The sequence below is a fragment of the Callithrix jacchus genome, chromosome 5, assembly GCF_049354715.1.
Source record: "Callithrix jacchus isolate 240 chromosome 5, calJac240_pri, whole genome shotgun sequence".
Taxonomy (NCBI): Eukaryota; Metazoa; Chordata; class Mammalia; order Primates; family Cebidae; genus Callithrix; species Callithrix jacchus.
In genome coordinates, this window is record NC_133506.1 from 137,977,395 (window position 1) to 137,989,104 (window position 11,710).

General features: G+C 50.4%; 1 long non-coding RNA gene across 2 annotated transcripts; it reads left to right on the forward strand.

The window, feature by feature from the left end:
• The first annotated feature begins 51 nt into the window (after positions 1-51).
• On the forward strand, positions 52-11,137 carry LOC108591907 (uncharacterized). 2 transcript variants are annotated; one of them, XR_008481755.2, is made up of 2 exons: positions 52-783; positions 8,237-11,137. It is a non-coding gene; the product is annotated as an uncharacterized LOC108591907 (long non-coding RNA). The 2 variants fall into 2 exon arrangements; XR_008481756.2 differs by having other exon boundaries at positions 8,242-11,137.
• Positions 11,138-11,710: the final 573 nt, after the last annotated feature.

The window sequence follows — 11,710 nt, forward strand, 5'->3', positions numbered from 1 at the left end:
CCCACGCCTGGGCGGGTCATGCACAAAACCTGCGGGGCTGGTCGGTTCCGCCCCCGGGGCCGCGAGTCTGTGCGTGCGGCGAGCAGAGGGAGCGGGACAGCGGGAGGGTCACAGGCCCCGTCATGAAAGCGGGACGCTCTCGGCTCCACCGCGCAGGGTCCTGCACCTGCGGCCCAGCCCTTCAGGCGTCCTGCGGCCCCTGCCGAGGTCCTGGCCTGGCCAGCCCGGGAGCAGGTGCCCAGCCTGTTGCTCCGGAAATGGGGTGGGGTGAAAGGCTCCAAGAAGCACCCGGCCCAGAACGCTCAGACATCCCAGGTGGGTTGGAGGTGGGTCGAGGAGGCCTGGCGGGATGGCAGGCTGCCGCGTCCTCCACTGGAACCTGAGGTGTCACGCGGGCAGGTGCGGGCGGGATCAGGGTTTATGAGGTATCTTGGGGACACTAGGAGGAGGCCCCATAGGCTGCAGACACGTGGGTGGGCAAGCCCCCACCGGGCAGATGTGGGGGACACCGGGTGTGGGCAATCCCCCCAGCTTCTTGGGAGGGAGGAGGAAACAAAACCAAATTCTTCAGAACCCTTAAATTTGGGGGATGGGTAGAGCAGGGCCAGACTGGACGCTGAACCTTGGGGCCTACAGCTCGGCCATCAGACCCAGGGTCCAGAGGTGGGCAGTACAGAACAAAGTCCCTCAGGATGTGCCAAAGGAGAAAGCATCGCCAAATTGGCAGGTGAAACACAGCCTGTCATGCTCCCAGCAAGATGGCACCATGGCCAGGACACAGAGGTCAGTTTCCCCAGCCCCTGCCCTTGGGGAGCCCCCAGCCACCCTGGCTGCCAGCCAGTTGCTGGAGAGGGGACTGAAATCCCACCCTCCCACGTCCTCTGTGCCTGCTCTCTCTGTGCAGAGGGGCTTGTCCCCAGGGCCACATCCCCAGGCACCCACAGCTTCCTTCTCTTTTCCTGCCCAGTAGGGTCTGAACTCAGAGGGTCTCCAGTTCCAGTGTGGGGGTCCGGCTGCTTAGGCAGGATCACCCACATGTGAGGCCCTGGAGGACAGCTGAAGGCTGGCAGGCTTTTCTTCAGTAATGGGAAACCATTGGGAGCTGGAGGAAAACGCATATCCTGATAAAGTGTTTCATGTTGTGAAAGTGAAACTAGTTTGTTTATTTTATTGTGAAAGTAATACAGGCACAGAAACAAAATAGAATAAAACCAAGGGTTGCCTTTTCCTCCCTACCCCGGCTTCAGTTCCCAGGGGTGAGTTATGGACTCTGTCTCACTTAGCCTTCCATAAGTTTTTTTGATCCATACAAACAGCACAGGCATCCACTTGAGTTTCTTTTTCTTTCTTTCTTTTTCTTTTTTGCTCCATTGCCCAGGGTGGAGTGCAGTGTTGTGATCTCACTCACCACAACCTCTGCCTCCCAGGTTCAACTGATTCTCCTGCCTCAGTCTCCTGAGTAGCTGGGATTACAAGTGCCCACCACCACACCTGGCTAATTTTTGTATTTTTAGTAGCAAAGGGGCTTCACCATGTTGGCCAGGCTGGTCTTGAACTCTTGACCTCAGGTGATCTGCCCACCTGGGTCTCCCATAGTGCTGGGGTTACAGGTGTGAGGCACCATAACCCCGGGCAGCATCTTTCCATTTCTCTACAACGCTGTGATCAGGCACTTTAGGGTGGGTGTGTGGCTCACTCATTCACATCCTGCTCCCTCTGGTGTGTTTCACCTCTGCCTGGCCCTTCAATCACAGCCTCAGCTGCACCAGGCGACGTATGGAGTTTCATTTCGTTTCTGTTCTAGGAATTTGTAGATTTCAGTTATGATTTCCTGTTTAACTCTCCAAATTATTGAGCAGCATATTCTTAAAATCCCCGAGGTCCGGGAGCATTTTCTTTTCTTTTTTTTTTTTATTTGAGATGGAGTCTGGCACCCAGGCTGGAGTACAGTGGTGTGATCTTGTCTCAGTGCAACCTCCACCGCCCGAGTTCAAACAATTCTCCTGCCTCAGCCTCCCAAGTAGCTGGGACTGCAGGTGCACATCACCTTGCCAGGCTAATTTTTTTTTAACGTATTTTTGGTAGAGATGGGGTTTCACCATGTTGTCCAGGCTGGTCTCGAACTCCTGAGCTCAGGTAGTTCGCCTGCCTCAGCCTCCCAAAGCTGAGATTACAGGTGGTCAGCCACTGCACACCCGGCCATATGCCTGCTTGCTTCCTTCCTTCCTTCTTCCTTCCTTCCTTCCTTCCTTTCTTCCCTCCCTCCCTCTCTTCTTTCTTTCTTTTTTTCTGTTTCTTTCTCTTTCCTTCATTCCTTTCTCTCCTTCCTTCCCTTTATTTCTCTCCTTCCTTTCTTTCCTCCCTCCCTCTCTCTTTCTTGAGACAGAGTCTCACTTCTGTCACCCAGGCTGGAGTGCAGAGGCACAATCTCAGCTAAATGCAACCTCCATCTCCCGCGTTCAAGCGATCCTCCTGACTCAGCCTCCAGAGTAGCTGGAACTACAGGTGTGCGCCACCACACCCGGCTAATTTTTTTGTATTTTTAGTAGAGACGGGGTTTCACCATGTTAGCCAGGCTAGTCTGGATCTCTTGACCTTGTGATCCGACCACCTCGGCCTCCCAAAGTCCTGGGATTACAGGTGTGAGCTGGCCTGCGTTTGCTTTTCTTTGTGTTATCAACTTGTAACTTGATTCTCTGGGTTCCCTCCCTTCGAACCTTGCCCACTTGACTGTAGCCTGCAGGGACTCCTCCTAGTGTTCCAAAGATACCTCATCATCCTTGACCTCGCCCACACCTACCCACATGCTACCTTGGGTTCCAGTAGAGGAGGCCTCCTACCACCCCACAGAAGCCGCCTCCACCCACCTCCAACCCACCTGAGATGTCTGTGGGTTCCGGCCCTGATGCATCTTGGAGCCTTCCACCCCCAACCCATCTCCGGCCCCAACAGACTGGGCCCCTGCTCCCGAGCTGGCCAGGTCCAGGCCTGGACCTCGGCAGGGGACCCCGGATGCTCTGTGGGGGAGCTGGGGGTATCGCTCCTCTGCTCTGGGCACTTTCCTGAAAGGGCCTCGACCCTCCCAACATCCTGCTCCCTCTGCCTGCTTGCCCCCTCCCTGCAGGCCCACAGCCTTTCCCCTCACCCAGCCCAGGTCACCCCCAGCACACAGATTCCTGGGAGTGGCCCCGCAGGTTTTGTGCAGAACTCAGCTGTGCCCACCACTCACTGGCCAGAACGGTTTCACGGGTCCTTACGGCGGGAGTGTATCTCTGGCTGTTGGAGCAGTGCTCCCTGCAGGTGTCCCTCCTGTCAAGGTTTCAATGGGGTAGGTTAGGTCTATTATATAGCTGCCAATTTTTATGGGCTTGAGCTATCAGTAATTAAGAAAGGTAGGTTGGAGTGGCCCCCTATGGTGGGGGCTTAGCCTCTTCTTGTGGTTTTAGAAAGTTTTAATCATATATTTGGAGGGTTTTTTTTCCTTTTTTTAAAGAGATGGGGTCTCCTGTAGTTGACCAGGCTGGAGTGCAGTGGCCATTCACTGGCAGGACCATAGTTCATGTAGCCTCGCCCTCCTGGGCTCAAGCGATCCTCCTGCCTCAGCTTTCTGAGTAGCTGGGACCGCAAGCAGGCAGCACAGGTAAAAAAATGATACCTGAAATGTTTGCTTGGGTCTTTGTTGTTTGTGGTCCTTGTTCTTGTCTTGTGATAATCTAATTCTAATTTATTTATCTATTTTATAAAATTTGGAAGTTTTAAAATGTAAGGCTAATTTTAAATTCCTACCCAGCATATTTCTGCTTCTGGAGGAATCCACACCTTAGCTTGTTATTTTCCTCCTGAAAAGGCTGCACTCCTCCCACATCCAGTCATATTGCCCTGAGCCCTCACCTGTCAATGTTCTTGGTATTTCTATTGGGATTTTACTGTCTTTGTAGCTTAATTTTATTTTACTTTAAATCATTAATTTTTTGGGGGGGATGGAGTGTCTCTATGTCGCCCAGGCTGGAGTGCAATGGCACTATCTCAGTTTACTGCAACTTCCACCTTCAAGCTTAAGCGATTCTCATGCCTCAGCCTCCCCAGTAGCTGCGATTACAGGTGCCCACCACCAAGCCTGGCTAATTTTTGTATTTTTAGTAGAGACGAGTTTCGCCATGTTGGCCAGGCTGGTCTGGAACTCCTGACCTTGTGATCCACCCACCTTGGCCTCACAAAGTGCTGGGATTATAGGTATGAACCACCTTGACTGACTGCCCGTTATAGCTTAATTTGAGAAAGAATGACATTTTTAGGCTGGATGTGGTGGCTCATGCCTGTTGCCCTAGCACTTGGGGAGGCTGAAGAGTCTCTTGAGACCAGGAATTTGAAGACCAGCTTAGACTAACCCCATCTTCACAAAAATAAAATAACGAGCTGGGTATGGTGGCTGATGCCTGTAGTCCCAGCTACTTGGGAGGCTGAGGCAGGAGTACTTCTTGGGCCCGGAAGGTCAAGGGTGCATTGAACCAAGATCAGGTCACGGCACTGTGGCCTGAGCAACAGAGTAAGACCCTGTTTCAAAGAAAGAGGGAGAAAAAGAAAGAAAGAACATTAATTCTTCCTAGTCAGTGGATAGGAATGCTGGGTGGTCATAGGAGAAATGGGAAATATCAAGAAGTAATCTCGCAGAAAAGCAAGACAGGAGCTGTTCAAATTAGCCACACAGGCAGGGATGAGCCTGGACAGATGAGACTCTCGACCTCAACAAGCAGAGAATAAACACGTGAAATATATATAAAAAAAGAAAAAAGACTAAAATTTGGCTTTGGAGGATATTTCACCCCTAATTGTTCAAGGCAGAATTTTCCCAAGCAACATGAAGACTGGTTTCTAGTAGAAAGGGGAGAGGGCCGGGCGTGGTGGCTCACGCCTGTAATCCAAGCACTTTGGAGGCCAAGGCAGGCAGATCACCTGAGGTCAGGAATTCAAGACCAGCCTGACCAACATGATGAGACTCCGTCTTTTTTTAAAAGAGAGAAAGAAAGAAAGAAGGAAAGAAAGAAAGAAAGAAAGGAAGGAAGGAAGGAAGGAAGGAAGGAAGGAAGGAAGGAAGGAAGAAAGAAAGAAAGAAAGAAAGAAAGAAAGAAAGAAAGAAAGAAAAAGAAAGAAAGAGAGAAAGAAAGGGGAGAGAATTGGGAGGCTAGGTGTTTTGGTGAGGGACCAACAATGTGCCTCATGGAGAGGGTCCCTGTTCCACTAACTGGTGGGGTTGACCTTGAAACACCACGTGCTCTCGGGACCAAGGGCAGAGAGAGATGCTCACTGTGGATGATGGGGGGACCCTCTGTTCCTAGAAAGGTACAAAAACGCTTCTATATCCCCGGTTACTATGACATCCCTGAGCTTGCCAAACAAGACAACTTCCCTGAACTGTAAAACATCCCGCATGTGCGTACACAGAGAGGATATGACATAGGGTAGTCTCACACAAGAAAGGAGGCAATCACGACAGGAAAGTTGGAGATACTCTTGCCGCTGCCCCATGGCAGGGTGGTCGGATGCTGGGGTCAGTTCAGAAGCCATTGGATAACACCAGGGGGTGGCCCTGGCCAGAAATCCTCAGTTGCCCAGGACTTTTTCCAGCCCACACGACAGCTAAGTCCTCCGTGAAAGGAAGGTGGTTTAAACGTGGGCAATATGCTCAGCAACCCACGGTACTCGGGGATTCTCCGTGTTCTCCCCAGCAAGCCTGTCCCCAAGTCTTGTAAGGCTGGCAGCCACATGAATCATTTTTAACTGGTTCAAGGGGGCCCAGTATTTGAGTTGATTTGTTTCTAAAATGGAGCCTGAGAGCCTTGAAATGAAAGCACAGAGCTGGAGTTCGTGCCTCTACTCACCGTTTCGAGGATGTTGTGCCTCGGAATCCCAGATGAGGTCCCCATTGTGAAGTGGCATATACCCTGGGGCTCGTTGTCATGTGCCAGGAAAATTTAGGACGTGGACACATATGAGGAGTTTAGGAGCGAAGGTTTAATAGGTAGAAGAGAGGAGAAAGATGAACAGCTTCCTCTGTAGAGGAAGGGGTCTCTGAGTGGAGAGGACTGGCTGGCAGTGAATGTGCCAACTTTCACAGTCCGGTTTGAGGAGGTGGTGTCTGACTTACATGGGGTCATGGACTGGTTCGTCAGGTATAACATTCACACAGTGCGTGGGGAAGGCCGGTCACCTTACCCTGATCTTCTTACACAAATGGGCTTTCCAGTTGATCAGCACCATCTTGTTTGCTCCTTACAGTATGCAAGGTGGCAGAGAAGGGAACATGGAAAGTGTCCAGTCCTCAGACCTTGCCACCATCCACCCGGGCAAGCTCCCAGCTTGCTTTTCTATGTCTGAAGCTCAACTCTACAGTCTGCTCTTTATTAGAAAATGACTTGGAGAATGCTTTTCATTAAAATTAAGAGACTTATTGAGGACTCCCACACTCTTACTATCTGCCTAAGTGATTTCTTCTTAACTCCTATAGCAACAGGAATTCGGGCAAGATTCAAAAACCAGAGTTTAGTCCTCAGGAGAAATGGAGGTATCAGAGCTGTGTTCAGCTTTTGGGTCAACGACACTCCTGCCACAGTCTACAAGAAGGAAGCATGGAAATATCTGGGGTGGATTAGAGGGACCACCTGGGGGCAGGGCACATCAACTTGGTATATCTGATCATGGGCCACAGGTGTCCTGGGCGATGTGGCCAGTGAGGAGAGCCAGGCCCCAGCTGTAGACATACGCTGTTGCCATTTCATTTTAGATACTGTATGTATATTCATGAAAAAGCCAAACTGAAAAATATTTTAAGATGTTTATTCAGAGCAAGTCAGAGTGACCGTGGCCTGAGGAATGGCCTTGGCAGGTCCTGAGAATGTGTGTTCAAGGTGGTCAGGTTAGGGTTTGATTTTTCATATCTTAGGGAAACAGAAGTTACAGGCAAAGACATAAATCAATACATTTAGGGTGTATATTTCCTGACTGGCAATTGGTTGAAAGAGTTAAACTATAGAGTTGAAGTCAATAGAAAGAAATGCTTAATATACAGAAGGTTGGCCAGGCATGGTGGCTCACGCCTGTAATCCCAGCACTTTGGGATCTGCTGAGGCCGTAGATCATGAGGTCAAGAGATCGAGACCATCCTGGCCAACATGGTGAAACCCTGTCTCTATTAAAAATACAAAAATTAGCTGGGCATGGTGGCACGTGCCTGTAGTCCCAGCTATTGGGGAGGCTGAGGCAGGAGAATCACTTGAACACGGGAGGCAGAGGTTGCAGTGAGCCAAGATTGTGCCACTGCACTCCAGCCTGGACAACAAAGCAAGACTCTGCATCCAAAAAATAAAAATAAAAAAGATACAGAGGGTTGTGGAAGCCAAGGTTCTTAGTTTGTAGATGAAGACTCCAGGTAGCGGCCTCCATTGAGAATAGAGGCAAATGTTTCTTTTTGACCTTAAAAGGTGTCCTAGATCCTGGAAAGGGCTGGCTACATTAATGGAGATTCTCTACAGATGCAAAGTATCCCCCACAAAAGATGGCTTTGCAGGGCCATTTCAAAATATGTTAAAGAAATATATGTTGGGGTAGAGTATCGTTAATTCCTTCAGGGTCCACTGCACGTCCTGGGGTGGGATGCTGGGTCAGGTTGGAATTTGCTTCTGTTTTGTCTGTCTCTGCTCTGTGTTAACTTTCATGCTGGTCCTGTGTGCCTAAGCTCCAAAAGGGAGAGGGCGTATAATAACTCGTGGCGGACCTCCCTTCCCGCCTTGGTCAGGAATTCCGTTTTTCAGGTTTCCCTTGGTCCACAGAGGCGTCCATTCAGCCTCAGGGGGCTAAGAATTTTATTTCTGGTTTACACATAGAACTTTGTACACTTCCAGCACAGCCAGAAGGAAAAATGATTTTCTCTCTACCCTTAGTAGGTCTCAGATGGGACAGACCCAGTAACAAAAGGCAGATTAACAAGAGCAAAGCAAACAGAAGTTTATCAGTGTATCATGTATACGGGAGAAATCCAGAGAGGTGAGCTGCTCTCAGGGAGGTGGACCTCGCATTTGGGTTTGAATGCCACCGTCCTGTGGAAACAGAGAAAGAAGGAGGGCGAGGTGGAGGGGAGGCTAGGAGTAGCAGGGTGGACAGTGTGAGGCGTGTGCCAGTCCGAGCTGTGCCTGCTCCCCTGATGACAGTCTCCTGTGACCCGGGGTCCCCCTCTTCCCAGTACAGGCAGGAGACACTTTGCAAATGGACGTTGTAAGGTCTGACTGCGCCTTGGACGGCATGGTGACCCCATGAACCGCACGTACACCTCCAGAGGGCCTCTTGGAATGAGAAAACCTGAAGTAGCTGGAAGGAAGAACGATCAACCCCTGGGGCGCCTAACAAACCTAAGACCATCCTCTACTGTTTCTTATTCCGGCCTCAACTGACAAGGCCACTGGACTTTGTAACTGACCTTGGCCCAACCTCCTGACTCCACACCCTATGACCCCCTCCCAGCTTGCAAAAAACTGCCAACTGTAGCTTCTGTAACTTTGCACTGTCCATCCCAAACCTATAAAACCCAGCTCTTATCCCACCCCCCTTCGCTGACACCCTTTCGGCCTCAGCCTGCCTGCACCCAGGTGAATAATCAGCCATGTTGCTCACACAAAGCCTGTTTGGGGATCTCTTCACTCAGAGTGCGTACGTTTAAACAGACGTTTCCTTTGTGAATATGAAATTACCTTACAGAGGGAAACTACTCTGTTTACAGAACTCCTGTGTCCACGTTTTCTCAAAATAACCAGCTCACAATAATCCTTATGCTAAAGTGGTGATGTATTTTTGGTTTCCCACAGATGTAGACGGCTCTCGGGGAACTACAGCTTGTAGCTTTCTTCTACACTTTTTCTCCTCAAATTTCCTACAATGAACATGTACTTAAATTATCTGGAAAAATCGTGTTCTCTAAGAATAAACAAGCATTTTTATTAAAGAGAGAGAGATTGACTGGGGAGAGGAGAGTGACCTCCTCCCACACCCAACTCAGACCTCCTCGAGGTCCCTGGTCTGTGCCAGGCTGAGACACCCGTGGCTCAGAGGGTAAGGCTGTGGATCCCCTGAAGGCATCACCTCTCCCCTCCAGTGATATTCTCAGTTCCAGAGAGACTCCCGCCTCCCGGTCACCCTGGTCAGCCTCATCCCTACTCAGTCCTTCCTCGCCTGTACCCTGGACGCCCCCTCCAGTTATTTTTGAGAATAGTTCAGTAGCAAGCAGGTGGGACATGGGCACCCCCTCACTGTCCTGGGTGAAGCAGGGGGCCCTGGATGTTCCCAGGGCATCTAGCAAGGCCACAGCTCCTGCATTCAGCACAGCTCCTGCACTCAGCACAGCTCCTGCACACCTCCCATGCCAGCTTCCCCTTTATAAGCCCTTGCCTTCTCCCTAGGAATTGGAAGTGGTTGCTTTGGATGGCAATGCGGCCACTTGCCCATGACTAGTTTTGGGTAATAAAGTTACTTTCTTTTTTTTTTTTTTTTTGAGACAGAGTCTCGTTTTGTTGACCAGGCTGGAGAGCAGGGGCGCGATCTCAGCTCACTGCAACCTCCACCTCCCAGGTTCACACGATTCTCCTGCCTCAGCCTCCTGAGTAGCTGGGATTACAGGCTAATGTTTTGTATTTTTAGTAGAGACAGGGTTTCACTATTTTGGTCAGGCTGGTCTCGAACTCCTGACCCCATGATGCCTGCCTTGCTCCCAAAGTGCTGGGATTACAGGCGTGAGCCACCACGCCTGGCCAATAAAGTCACTTTCTTTCCACCAGACCTTGCTCTTGATCACTGAACTCTGTAAGTGATGAGGAACGAACTTGTGTTCGATAACAATCTTGGTGGCCCATGTGAGGGACATTGTGTGCTTTGAGGGGGCCCAAGCCCACCCGTCTGGTTTCTGTTGGACCAGGTGTAGGCTCACCTGTGAGTTCCAGCAGCTTGTGGCTGCTGAGCCTGTGGCCAGAATGGGAGGGAGCCGCCTTGCAGCCACCAAGATGCTTTTGCCAGGGATCCTGTCTTTCTCTTCCTGCTTCGGTGCCTGCTAACTTCAACGCTTTGCTGGTACAAAGGAAAGTGACCTTTAGAGAAGTTAACACACGTTGGAACTTGGAAACTTTGGAACTGGGCGCATCAGTTGGAGTGCACCCAGGGACCCTCTGCCTCCCTCCTTCCTTTCTCTTGGGGTGAGGCTGGGCCCTAGTCTTGGCTGTGAGTGACACCAGTTGGGCATTTGATGCATTTGAATTTGTTTGTACTCGTGGCACCCTCCGGGCTTTGCTCAGTCGCCTGAGGGGCCGTTGGAAACTGAGGCCAGGAATTTGGGACTCTGTGGAGCCCCTTGAAGGGGATTTGTTTGGACGCAGCTGTTTGCTTGTGTGTGTGAGCGTGCACTCTAGTCCCTCTCTCCTTCCAACACCCTCCTCCTGTCTGCCACCAAAGCACCCTTAGCTCCCTGTGGCTGGAAACAGTTGACCTTGACAGGCAACTTGTGGAGGTGGGAGGGATTCATTTCACACCACGCAGGTCTGGGGTGCCGAGGCTGTCCCTGACAGGAGATGATTGATGGCGTGGGGGTGCTGGGCCCGCACCATGCAGTGGCCGCAGGCTCCCCAGCCTCCCTCCTACATTTCCTGTTCTTCCTCCCTCCTGCATTCCTTTTTTTTTTTTTTTCCTGTTCAGTCCATATCTAAGTAATCCATTGTTTATTATGCTGGGACAGATTGTGTCTTCAGTCTCTTGCTGTGGCACCTGGGCAACTTTCTTCCCACACCAGGGGTCCAGCCCAAAAAGGGAAAAACAGTTTGCAACACTCTGGCCCCTGATTTTTTCATCCTCTTAGGGACATATTACAGCCCATTTTTGTGCATGTTTTAAGCTGATGGGCAAATGACAGCAAGAAAAAATCAGAGCTCAAATGGAGACCCTGTGCTATAGTTAAGTAGAGTCTTCTAAGGTGCTCCCTTGTCCTCTCCTTTCTGCTTTAAAGCTGCTGTTACTAAGCTGCTTGTGCAAAGACTCATTATTTATGGTCTAACTAGAATGTAAATGTTGAAAACTCATCTGAAATTAAAGAGAAAGAAGGGTAAAATTTTTTTTGTTTTGTTTTGTCTTGCTTTTTAAAACCAAACTGCCATAGAGACTGCTTTACCCAAATTTTGGTTCAGGCTCTCCTTGGATCGATGAACTATCGGGCGACAAGGGTTAGTTAGCCATGTGGGTGGAACAGCCGCTTGCAGCCAGTGGTCTCCTGCAGGCCCAGGAGTTTGTGATGCTTTACCATTGCCATGGCAATACCCAGATGTTACTGCCCCTTTCTATGGCAACGACCCAGAAGTACCACCCCTTTTCTAGGAAATTCTGAATATCCCACATCTTAATTTGCATGTAGTTAAACGTAGGTGTAAATGTGGCCACTGCCTGCCCTGAGCTGCTGCTCTCCGCACGCGGCCTCTGGGGTAGGCCTCCTCTGCCATGGCTCCATGCTGCAGCCTCAGTGAAGCTGCTTTTGAGGGAGGAGAAAAGGAAAAATTAGTTGGGCAGACAGCTAAAGCTGGTCTTTGGGAAAATCCTTTTATTTTTGAGACAGGGTCTTACTCTGTCACCCAGGCTAGCGTGCAGTGGTGTGATCTCAGCTCACTGCAATCTCTGTCTCCTGGGTTCA